Below are 12,757 nucleotides of genomic sequence, written 5' to 3'. Positions count from 1 at the left end.
TTTTGTGAAGGAAAAAAAAGCACAGTGAACTGGAAAGAAGTTTGTTCTACAGATGTTGTCTATCCTGAAGCCAAAAGCTTAGTCGAACAGAGGATTTCTTGCTCTCCCTACCCTTTCTGTCTTCATCTGCGTCCCCCTCTCGACTCACCTGCCTCTCCTCTACCTCTGTGTGACCCTTCTGTCTCATTTGCCCATTTTCCCTGTCTCGTGTTTGTCTGGTCTGCGCATGCTGATTAACAAACTGCCTTTAATTGTTTTAGTGTGCTGGTGTAGTGTAATGCTAAGATCTGCTAAGCCGTGTCAACACAGAGGTCTTCCTGCTGTGCTTTTATATGGGTTCATGTAGGCTAAATAAGACTTAGCATGTACAGAACTGGAGAAAACATTCAAGTGTTTTTTTTGTTTTTTTTATTGCATGTGTGAGATGCTCGGATGACAAACCTGCTGCACATTAGTCCCGTGATTTAGTGAGTTTGGCTGCGGCGCCATGCTTATCCCCTCCTGCCTCGACTCCCTTGCTTGTTCATCCCTCTATATTAGGCATCTTTGGTTGTCCATTATATTTGGTCTGGTTCAGATTTCCAGTTTGGTGGCTCCTCTGAGGGCGGAGAACACATGTGCAGAGCGGATGTGTTGTCTTGCATGTTTGCAGCCAAGCCAGCTCCCTCACATCTCGCCAGTTCTCCCTGTCATGGCCAGAACTGGAACCCAGTATTATTCATGCCTTTTGTGTGTGTTGTCACCTCAGAACGGCTCCGTACATGTAAACAGTCACTGTGTAGTGAGCTCTGTTTTTGTAATAGTGTGTCTGCCTTGGAGGGCTTTGGACATCACAAGTCCTCAGTCAACGCACATCCTTCGTTACAGTGAAGTGCTGCTGGTTAAACCTGTCCTAATCCGCCCGTCCTTTTTGTCTCTGAGCTTCACACACGGAGCTTAGGCTGTTTCTCCGAGTCGAATAGTTCTGGTGTCGCGCTCATTGACAACTGTTTTCTCAGTTAGAGAAGCAACCGACAAATCAGAGCTTTGTAGGCGGGATTAAGAATGGAGACGTACAGTTATCCGTTTCTGCTAACTGCTACCACAGCTTCCATGTTGATACAATCAGTGGGTCCATCACATGCTACTGATTATTTAGGGCAAAACAGAACAAATATAATCCCCCTTTCAGACTCTAATTGACTAGCATGAACAAAATAAATAAAGTGAACGACTACACAAAGGCCTCTTACACTGCAGTGGAAGCTGTTGCATCAGGCAGTTAGAAGTCTTTCAGTTGTTCTGCAGCCTTACAGTTTAGCAGTAAGATATTCATGCCAATTACCACAGAATGTCCTCCAGGCCTGTTGTGGTTGTTGACATATGTCTTTGAATATCAGGCTGCATTTTAACATTTAAAATCCTCTGGAAGATATAACAAGCCTGACTCACTTCAGCATTCTTCAGCTGCCAACTACTGCGCTGTATATAATTATTTGATATCTTCAGATGAGTAGATCAGCTCTTTGTTCAACCAGTAGACAGCTTTTCAGGAACCATTATCAGATGTCAGGCACAGGCGGGCTCGCAAGACGGCAAAAGCAGCAGGTATCCTGATCCAGGGTTCACAGAAAATGTTTCCGCTTTATCACAGATTTGATCGTAGATCATATAGCTGTCACATATCCAGTTCTCTGAGCACAAAAGGCAAGTATACAGTTACTCTACAAGGACTGTCTCTGTGTTGGAGATACCTGATCCAGCCAAAACATAGTAGCTCATATGCTGAACCATCAATTATGTACTACGTGGATGGCATCACGTTTTCTGTAAAGGGCTTGTAGTGCTTTCTTAATTTAAGTTTGGCTCTGGTGGTGTTATTCTGTGGCGGATGATGTTAGCACAGGCCAGCAGCAAAACATTGTATAGCATGCGATCCCCTGGCACCACAGAGCTCAGCTGTAAAATACTGTGAGTCATTTAGCTCCTGTTACTAAGAGAACCAAATCAAGAGGGACCCATTATGGTAGACTTCCCATAACTTCAACTGTTTAATCATTAAAAAACAAACAAACAAACAAACAAAAAAAAAACAACCTTCTCCCAAGATGACTATATGACATCAGTGCTCCACAGGCCCCTGGGAAAATGAGTTTTCTCTGCTAAGGCTGCTGCAGATGAAGACTTAAAAGAATGCAGGTGTACAGTATTGAGTGTTGCATCTCAACAGGAAGTTGTTGGTTAGACGTGCTACGCATGACACCGTACAGTATCTGTGCTGTGGCTGGCTGGTCTGGTTTTTAAAAAGCAACACAGCACATGTACACAATCGGAGGATTTGGCAGAGCGGTCGGTCAGAGTGCGGGGCTGCCAGAGCTGACGCTTTTTCCTCTGCCTGTTCCTCCGCCAGGCCTCTACTCCAGTGTTGTTGTGCTTATCTGGCGAAGAGAGGAGGAGAGGGGAGGGAGGCGGGAATTGGCTTGAACTTATGACAAAGTCAAAGTGAGTCCAGATCAGCTGGGAAACTTTGGCTGCTGTGCATTCATCAGGCTGCAGCTGAATGTCTTTCAGCTGACGGTCGCTGGGAAACTGGAAACTAATACTACAGTGTGTTTGCTGCACTATTTATTTACTGTGCTTGTGTTTATTTTGATTCCCTCCAGCATTGACTTTGCTGGGTATTTAATACAAATTCAGATACTGCTGTTGAGAGTGTGACAGGAAATGCTTAAGAATCTGATCTCAGTGATTGTATTTCCCATTGTCAATGAGCTGTGATTCTCATGCTTCTAAAGTCGACCTACTTTAACTCAATTTTGCACGTTCCCGGCCGGTAACACAAGAAAGTATAGCATGCATAATGAATGAGGCTGGCACTGTTTCATATAGGTTGTCGATACAAAAATCACTGGAATTTTTGTCATTTAATAAAAGAAGCTTAACTTCTCAAATGTTGAAGGTTATCCAAGCAGCCAATGAAGTTTTTTGTCTGAATAAAATTGTTTAAAACAGGCAGAATTAATTCATATAATAATATATATATAATACAGGTGTTATCTGATGAAAGATAAGGTTCTTGAAAGACACATTTTGTTACCGTCTCTATTTTTTGTGACGTAGTTTGTAGACTTGTTTTAAAGACCCTGTTCTGCTGCCTGGGTGAGTTTGTGTTGCATGACTCGTTCAGCATGTTTATCGTCTCAAGGGGAGCGCTGCCCCGACCTCACCCACACATGAGGAGGTGCTGAAGGACTCGGACGAAGGTCACTCACTGCAGGGTTTACAGGGTGAGCGTCACAGGGAAAACCGTCCATGAAATCTGTATCCATCCTCCCGTCTCCGTTCATAAGCAGAGTCATGAGGCGAACATTTGACTGACCTCAGGTCAGCCTACATTGAGCAGCTTGTCCGTCTCACAGAGCTGTTTATGGACTGGCACTGACCTCACCACTGGAAGTGAGGAGATAGGATAGGAGGTCATGTGGCTTCAGGCTGGGTAATTATTTTCCTTCTGCAGCTGGCAGCCGTCCCATCCTGCCTCCGCTTCAGACCTCGCCTCCAAAAACCTTGTGTAGCTCTGTACTCGGCAGGTGACTTACGTTCAGCAGCAGTGTGTGCTGTGTGTGTCTCATGCACACTCTGGATGACGGGCACACACAGAAGGCCAGTGCAGAGGCAGACAGGGCCGGTAAAAGTGTTATGGGCTGTTTGATGGTCTCTTTCTCTTCTTTCTCTCTCTCTCCCTCTCGCCTTGGCCAGTTGTTGCCACGTGTCTGAACTTCCTGTATTCGTCGTTTCCAAGTAAAAGCCCTCTGCAGAGTTGTGAAATTGCGACTTCATGAATTGCGGTGGTGGCAGTGTATACAAGGGAAACACTGAGCAGTAGGGGATAATAATGTCTTCCCTCACTTTTTTGCAAAAGTTTTATTTGTATCTGTATTTATTGTGTTCACCGCTGCAGTGAAGGAATGCAGCTTTGTTCCCCTGTTTACTGAGTATTGTATATAGAGAGAGAATGACAATTTTTCCTTGTGCCTTGAACTGTGAAAATTAATTTAACTTTGTAAAAGACCTTGAAACCCATCCTTCTTCACAGAGGGATATCTGTGTGGCTAGTATGAAAAACATGTTCTTGTCCTTTAAGCACGGAGCAGAACAGGCCAGGTTATTTTGTCAAAGCCATTTTTGAACAAGGTTTAGCCCTGAACACTTTCCTTCTCCTCCTCTTTCTTTGTGGGTTTTCTTTTCATAGAAGTGTCAACACCATGGCAAATGATTAACCTTTAAATGTTTTGCTGCATTTTTCTCTTGACGTCGCAGTGCCGCGATTCACCAGGCATCGTATCGTACAGGACTTTTGATAGACCCGCCCCACACAGAGAGACACACAGGAAAATTCCACTCTCATAGTTGTCACACAGTGTAAAGATGTTTGAAATCAGGGACTACTCAACATGTCCTGACACCAGCTTCATTAACACACAAACATGGCACTGATGTGAACCATCTAATCTCACTCTGCCTTTGACATGGCTCACACCCTTTTCCCTGTCGCTCCTTTAAGCTCTGCCTCTACAAACCTTTCCCATTTTTCCAGCTGTGAGAGAAAAGACGACTTTCTCTTCCTCGAAATGTTCACGGTGTCGTCAAAGAGGGCCTGTTACCGGTTTCGTGTGAGTGAAAGGGATTCTGTCACTTTCATCATTCTTCAAACGATCTCCTGCCATCGCCTTTTTAATGTTGTTAGACATACTGAAAGGCCACAGCAGGCTGTGACACAGCAGGCTCTAACACCATCTGATCTCTGCTCTAAAACAGACCTGCATCTGTGGCTTCACTTGATGAAGATCTCCCTGTGTTCATGATATAGATCCACTGATGTTGCCTCTCCAGCGGGGACAATGCGCTCTCACATCAGGGTTCACAGACGAATAGGCAGCGAGGTGGACACCCTTCTTATCTATGGCCTGATTCTGTAAGAGAGGAGAGAGGATTGTTTATCCTGAGACTGTAGCCCAGTTCAGTGTCATGGTTAAGTACATAATGTACTGCACATTACACATGCTGTACTGTACACTGCAGGGGAACACTGGAAGCTGGAGCCTGGCTAAGACAAATAAGGGTGTGTCCACATGACGCCCTGCTACAGAATTCAGCTTTTATAACATGAGCATGAAATGAAAGAGTTTATCATGAAGCAGAACAGTGTGTTTTATTCTAACACACTGGAGGGGTGTACGCTGTGAGATGTTATCTGTGGTGTGGGGCAGGCCTTCAGCTCGTTCTTAAGGTGGAACGGCGCAGTAGTGCTCCTGACTTACACAGTGATCGTGCAGCCACTTTCTCGCTCTCTGGGCCGGTTTGTGCTTTAGTTGTTATCTGCAGGGTGATACTGCACCAAGGCTGCAACTAATCTTTATTTCAGTGAGTTGATTATTTGTTTGGCCTATAAAATGTCCAGAGCTCAAGGTAATTTGTCTAAGATATTTAACTAAATTAAATGTATTTGTTAAATAAGCAAAATATTTGTTTAATAAACATTAGTAACTGAAAATCAACGAATCATTTCGACATTCCAATAGGCTGCAGTAGACTAACAAGTTACCTCACTCCTTTGGCAGTTGTTCTAGTGGAGGCAGACTGCCGTAAACGTCTGAAGCGGAATGTCTTCGGATTGGCAACAGGTTCAAATCATCACAGCCCACTGGCAGAATTTCTTTAGTAAAAGCAACACACAATGGCCAATCAGTCTGTGCAGTCACCACAATGACTGCAGTGGGTTTACTTGGGTCGCTTTGTGTTTCCTGGCGCAGTGTTTCCAGTGCAGAAATTCTCTGTGACACTGCTGTTGCTGCTCTGTATCTGTTCGACAGTGATTGTGAGAGTAGGCGCCTTCGGCGTAGCAATGGCGGCGTTTCGTCTCAGAAGTACATTATAGTACATCTTCTTTTCATGCAGTCGTTCAAAATCACTTTCACATTTATAATAATGCACATTACTGAAAACCAGCCTCGGGGCACAGCCATGCTCAGCAGTATGTCCTGCAGATCACCCAGTTTATTTAGATGTGGATGCTATATTTCTGAAAACATAAAGAAAAATAATACGGGTGTTAATTTAATATTTATGTGCCTGTTATGCACTGTGCGGTTGGCTGTCACTGAACCTGGATTTTAAAAAATAGTCCCGCTCATAACTCATCATAGTTTAAACAAATGAGATGCTAATTAGTGAGCTAATTAGCAGCTAGCTGTTTCCCCCCTTTCCAGGATTTGTGCTAAGTTAAGCTAACAGACTGAAACACTTAGACCAGTTCAGTGTCTGTGGGCAGTGAAGAGATGGCTGTAGTGATAGCAGGACAGTTCAGTATGTAGCTGTATGAACAGAGACCATACGACACAGCTACATGAAGCACATGCAAAACCTGAAAGAGAGAGAAACCTCACAGGACTTACATTACATGCCACCGCTGTGCAGATTCAAGCAGAGAAAGTGGAAAATCCTCAGAGGGAAGCAGTGAGAAACAAGAGCCCAGAAAAACAAAGATAAAGATACGCAGACGTACAAGTGGTTCACGGCTTAAAAGGGCTTTGCAGAGTCTGTGTGTGTGTGTGTGTGTGTGTGTGTGTGTGTGTGTGTGTGTGTGTGTGTGTGAGTGTGTGGGTCCCATGACAGTGTGATATCTCTATCAACCAATGTCAACGCACTGATTTTCAGTGAAATGAAGGCTTTGTGTGTTTAAGGTTTTCTGTGAACCTATTGGCTTTCGTGTGTGTGTGTGTGTGTGTGTGTCTTTCATTGTGCACTTTTGTCGGCCGTCCTGGGAGAACATACATCAGGATGGATTTCATTTGACAGTTTATGATACAAATACTGATATATTTACAGGAGTTTTGGTTCTGATGCCTGAATCATACTTTGCCTTAACAAAACACAGCCTCAGATTTGACACATATAGATTTATATATGTGTAAGTATGAAGTAATCAATCACAGACATGACATGACATTTGGTTTGCTCACATTGAACTTCCTGTCGTGTGACCTTAAAGGGTCGCATACTCTGACTATACATAGTCTGTGTCTCTTTAGGTTCAGTCTCGGGGTTAGGCAAATATTAGAAGTACGGTGAGGTTCAGTTGAGGTGAGGAGTGACGTTGTACAGCCTGTGGAGATGAATCTGTTTTTTTTTCTCTAGAATCGTCACTGGACTTATGAGATTGGCCAATATTTCCAACAACTTTTGGCCGTAGTACCGAAGTGTCCGCGCTGTGGCCTGCCTGGACCTGCAAGTGGAAATAAAATGAGAATGTGAAATGTCCTCAGCTTGTTTCAGCTGACTTTCTCTCCTCCCAGGAGTGTTGTGTGGGGACACAGCCAAACAGAGCCGACACAGAACAGAGGCCTGTCCCTCAAAACATCTGACTGCACAACAGAGATTTAAAAATAGATGTGCTGCAGCTCTTTGTGTACTTTTCTTTGTTTATGAGGGTGAACTAGGGCTGGAACAAATAATCAATAGGGCTATATACAGTGATATGTACTCACGCGGTGCTGAAGCGGAGGTGTCTTCTTCTTTTGTTACGGACATTTAAGCTTGTTATTCTTTTTCTGGCAGGTAAACAGTCAGTTATTTAATGGCTGCCTGGCATTTAATTGATGGCTCAGATGTGCTCTGTGTGTTTTGGATAACAGTTTCATCTCAGCTCCTTCACCTTAGACGCCTAGGAGTAAACTAATGTTGACTATTTCGTAACAGTGACACATTGGTTCCTGTTTTCACAATTACTTTGCCATCCTAAGGGTTATACGTATCTTTTCATCTGAACACATATCATGATATAATACAGAGTCTTGCAGAGTATCTGTCGCTGTGGTTTGATACCATCTTGAACACAACATCATGGCGGTACTTCATCATGAGGCATCTGTTTGATTCCTATCCCTAACGTTTTTATGCATGCCTGTTCCTTGAACCCAGGTGGAGACACACTAGGATGACTTCCACTCTGATGAGTTATGTTTGCAGCCCTCGCTGTCAATTCGACAGCAATTGCACAGCAAACAGCGTGTGAATCCGCGCACTTGTCTGTACCTCTTTGTTATTTATTTGTGCAGTGGAGAAGAGAAGAGTTTCAATTTAAAATAAAACAAAAGAAGCGAATGGGCGGTAAAAACGGTTGCAGATGGGGGCAGAGACAGACACAGTCGTAGATAACAGACCCATTGCCACATGTGGCATCATGTGGTGAGTCACATGCTTTGTCAGTTTGATGTACTCAACCACTTACTCCTAAATGTCTCTTACTGTGCAGTAAAACACCATAGTTGTAATGAGGAGGTGATAAACAGACTGAACAGTGTTTATATGTACAGACAGGTGACAAATGAAAGGAAAGTCTTGGCGTTGGGCCACGTATGGATCACATCATTTTCATACTCATCAGACCATTCAGTGACAGGCCGCTCCCATCAGGACAGAAATGTTTCATCACAGGATAAAGACGATCACTCAGAACAACTTTCGTTTTGATTTGCAGTGACTCTTCCCTCTGAGGGGACGAGTGAACCCAAACTAACCCCCCCTCCCCACGGCCGAGCAGCGCCACAGGATCCCCCCGCTGTAGTACACCATACATGCACTCGCCCGCTTGTGGAGAACATGGCAAATGACTCATCTGACCATATCAGTTTTTCCCATATCTCTGTAGACCAGAGCTTGTGGTTTTTGCACCACTGAACTCTCAAATGTGCATTCGTCTTTGTAATGAGGGGTTTACGCTCGGCAGTCCTACTCTAATATCCCTCTCTGTGTAACTGTGGATGGACCTGCTCTTGCTGATACAGTCTGATCACGTCCTGCATTGACATTCTCCATCACCTGAGGAAGAGCTGCTCTTCTGTTTATCCTTACACATCACACTAATGCGAGAGCATCACGGTCATCGAATGCGAGTTGTCGACTTCAATTTCCAGCCCTGTTTACTGACGTCTTACCCGTAGATTTGAGTGCAGATATCACTTCAGCCACAGTTCCTGCCACGGAGCGTGATTGGATCTTAATGGCTTAGTGTGGAAGCATCCGTATTTGTTATGTTTCTTCACTCATTTATTCGGGGGTTGGCTCTCTGCATTATACATCTGTTTAAATCAATGTTTTCTGTGTGCAAAGCCATATTTCAAAGGTTAATTAGACTCATAAAATTACAGTTGGTGAAGTTTTGACTGTTCTCATGTGTGAAACTCATCATGTGGTGGAATCTGCTGCATCAGACGGCTCCTTATGTCTCATGGCTTCTCATCACATATGTTCTGAAGGCACTAACTAAAGAACTCAGTGCACCCATGGCCCCAGCAGTGTTCTGGGTTATGTTAATAACATGGCTGCACAAAGCAACTGTCTGCTTTAATTATGGAAGAGTGTTGGGCTCATGGCTGCTGCTCCCCTTTCTGTTTCTTTGATATTCCTTCCTCCTCTTCCACACAGTTCCTTCCTTTTTTCACTGCTCCCCCTGATGCTGGCCCTTTGATTTCCCCTCCCCTGCACTGTGAGGAGAGGTGGACTAATCCCCTGAATCAAATGTGTCACCTACTCTAAGCAGGAATGAATAGGCCCTAGATTACCACTGGACACTAATCGCATTTAGCCTCCACGATGATAGCTTCTGTTCTGGCCTGGGCTCTGCGGTCAGGGTGATTTAATGCATGTCTTGAGCTTCGGTGGAGCCCAGCTGTTGTCATGCACCTGTTGAGCTTCTTCGTTCCTTTTCCTCCCTAGATTCTGTGGAAGGAAGCTCATTGTGGGATCATAAACAAATTATATGATTTGCACAGTTGGGGGAAGAGTCAAGTTTGTTTTTAAAACTCATATAAAATCAGCCATTGAACCACAGACATTATTGAACTTACTGAACATAACTTGCACACATTCAAACATAAGTGATCAGAGGGGAACCAGCTCGCCTGGCTCTGTCCAAAGATAAAAAAAAAACAAATCCACCCACCATCTCCTCTAAAATTCACAAATTAACACCTTTAATCATGTTTGTTTAATCCACACAAAAACCACAGTGTAAAACGACACGTTGCAGTCATACAGTGGGTTGAGTGTCGGTGATGTGGGTTGTAGATTCTTCTTCCTCAGTCAGTTAATGTCTAGCAGCAGTTGGCTGGTGTAAGTGCTGATGGATCGTTGTAAAATGCTTTACATGTGGCGTGTGACGCGCTGAGGAGCAGCTCCCTCGTTGTCTCTGTGCTGTTGGCTGTGCTGAAACATGATTAAAATGTTTCACGTGTGATAATTACATGGATCATTTGGGACATACATAGTAATGTACTAATTGTAACTGTGGGACCCAGTGGCATTGCATCTCAGTCATAAGTCCAGTTTTTATGTCTGTCAAGCTTTGTTTACGTTTGATGAGACTTGAATGAGAATGTTGTGGATGCCATGTGGTCAGTGGTGCGGGTTCCCAGACGGGCATCAGGACATGGCCCAAGAAAATTCATTTCCTCTAAATCCTCTAAATCCTGTTCTCGTCTCTGTTGTTAAAAGAAACCCCAAATCCCGAAAGGGAAATCATACTAACCTATTTCTTAAAGTCCAATTACATCAGCAGTAATTAAGGCACTTGATTAAGTCATATTTACAGCATCTGAACAAGATATTAATTTTATTTTGCACAGGACATTATACACATATGGCTGTACCCAGAAAACGAAGGAAAGAAAGGCTGGAATGCATTTTAAACTATTCACAGCCAGTCTCTCTCCGCCTCATGCCCATGCACAGATAAGGATTCTCAGAGCTTCCTTGCTCTTTCCTCACCCTCCTTGTTTTTTTCTCCACACGGTACTTTATGCTAATGCAGTGTCAGGGGCACTGGAGGAAAGCTATCTGCAGCTTGACCGACAGTAAATTTTCATTTTGACAAGTCCTGTTGCATTGTCTTCTCCCCGTTTGCCGTGACCTTCCCGCTCCCCCCCCCACTTCTGTCTCCTTGAACCATCCAGCTGTGTAGCCTCTCATCAACGAGGCCTTGTGTTCCTCGGTCTTTCGGTCTCGGTGTCCGTCTGTCTTCATCCTCTCTCTCCGTGTTGCTGTCCTCCTCCTCGTCTCTCTTTCGTCATCTTCTTCCTGACTGCCGTGCATTTTATGACTGCTCATATAGTGAATCCAGTCTTTCACCGGGACAGTTACTGTAGTTTATGTGTGAGGGTTTGGGCATGCACATCCATGTATGTGTGAATAACTGGTTATATCCACAGTTACACTCATTGCACATGGCTCAAGAATTGTTTCCTGATGTTTTAGGTTACATCTCAGGCTTTATAGGCTGATTGAAGAATGCATCCAAACCCCGACATGTTTTGTTTTGAACTACATGAAACAGCTAAAATACCATGAAGGAGCAATTTTTTTTGTCCCTCACTTTACATCAGTTCCAGATGGGCAGTACAGATTTCCCAAAAGAAATGTTTACATGTGTGTGTACTGCTGTCATGCAAAGCCCATAATGATGCGGTTTTAGGATGATGATGCCTGTGCTGATGTGCATTGTGGACCACATACACATGACATGGAGGACTCTCGTGGAAGGCAGTCCACCATGTCTTGCATTCCAGAGGGACTCCACATCTTGTATCCCTCCAGTGAGGTGAAGCCAAGGCACTGAGGTCCAGTTTGATAATCACTGCCCCCTGGAACAATGATCTTTTACATCAACTCCCCTTAGTTAAATAAAAAGGTTCAGTTTTCCATTCTTTGAAATGATTTGCTAGATTCTCAGTGGCTTCACAAACATGATGTGGACTTGAACATTCAACTAATTAATATGTATGAGCGTCATACCGAACATACATAATTCACCCTTTTAAGTAACAGTAAAGCTCAGTCTAATCTGTGATTCATTCAGTGATCAGTACAAGCTGCGATAGCTTCAGCAGCACTCCGTCGTCTGCCAGTGAAAAATAAATGTGATTTTGTGCATAAGATGGAACGAAAATAGACTCGATGCGTAAAACAGCACTTTTGTGTTCGGGTTGCACATAAGGTGTGAGTGGAATGTGAGCCATTACATCGGTGCTGTTTAACCATATCTGCTCTGATGCTTGTGAGATTTACAACTGAAAAATGCAGCTGAAATTTGTGCATGGGGACAAAAAAATACTAGTTTTTGTCCCCATGCACTAGAGTTTTTCAATGTAAGCTGGTAAAGACTGAAATCAACAAGCCTTAATTTTAGTGGAGCCTCAGTAAATGTGGCAGTACCCTCTCACCCACCCTGTCCCACCCTGAGAAGGTACTGTAGCTTGGGAGGTTCCAGTTTTAAGTCTGGACTGACGCCTGGACGAACAACTGATGCCCATTTCTGCCTTGACGTGGCTCCAGTGTGACTTATGCCTCTGTATTTTCTGTTTTCTCAAACCAATCATCCTCCATGTGATGAATAATTGATTAGTCATGTGGAGCTTATAAGATACATAATGCACGCATACACATACACATGACAGATGTCACACCGCTCTCTTCAAGCCAACAGAGATCCATACATCATGCAGTACACTCGCTGACTCGCTTATAACAATGAATAATTTTCTCTCTTGTTCTCTTGCTCACAGTCCCCAGCCAAACGCGTTTGTGCTCCCTCAGGCTCTTGGCACTGATGGCTTGATAGTGTTTTTCCTTGATGCCGCTGGTTTGTGTGGTTCAGGTTGTTGGTGCTCTGTCCTCTTTCAAAAAAGATCAAGAGTGGCTTTGGATGTTAGATCTAATTCAC

At 43.9% G+C, this 12,757-nt stretch overlaps 1 protein-coding gene across 2 annotated transcripts in view; it reads left to right on the top strand.

Annotated features, from left to right (window-relative positions):
* The window catches only part of thrab (thyroid hormone receptor alpha b), a 114,846-nt gene that overhangs the window by 31,615 nt on the left and 70,474 nt on the right, over positions 1-12,757 (top strand). The gene's annotated exons all lie outside the window — the stretch shown is intronic.

Source organism: Toxotes jaculatrix, chromosome 21 (genome assembly GCF_017976425.1).
Source record: "Toxotes jaculatrix isolate fToxJac2 chromosome 21, fToxJac2.pri, whole genome shotgun sequence".
Lineage (NCBI taxonomy): Eukaryota > Metazoa > Chordata > Actinopteri > Toxotidae > Toxotes > Toxotes jaculatrix.
This window is presented reverse-complemented; position numbering and strand designations above follow the sequence as displayed.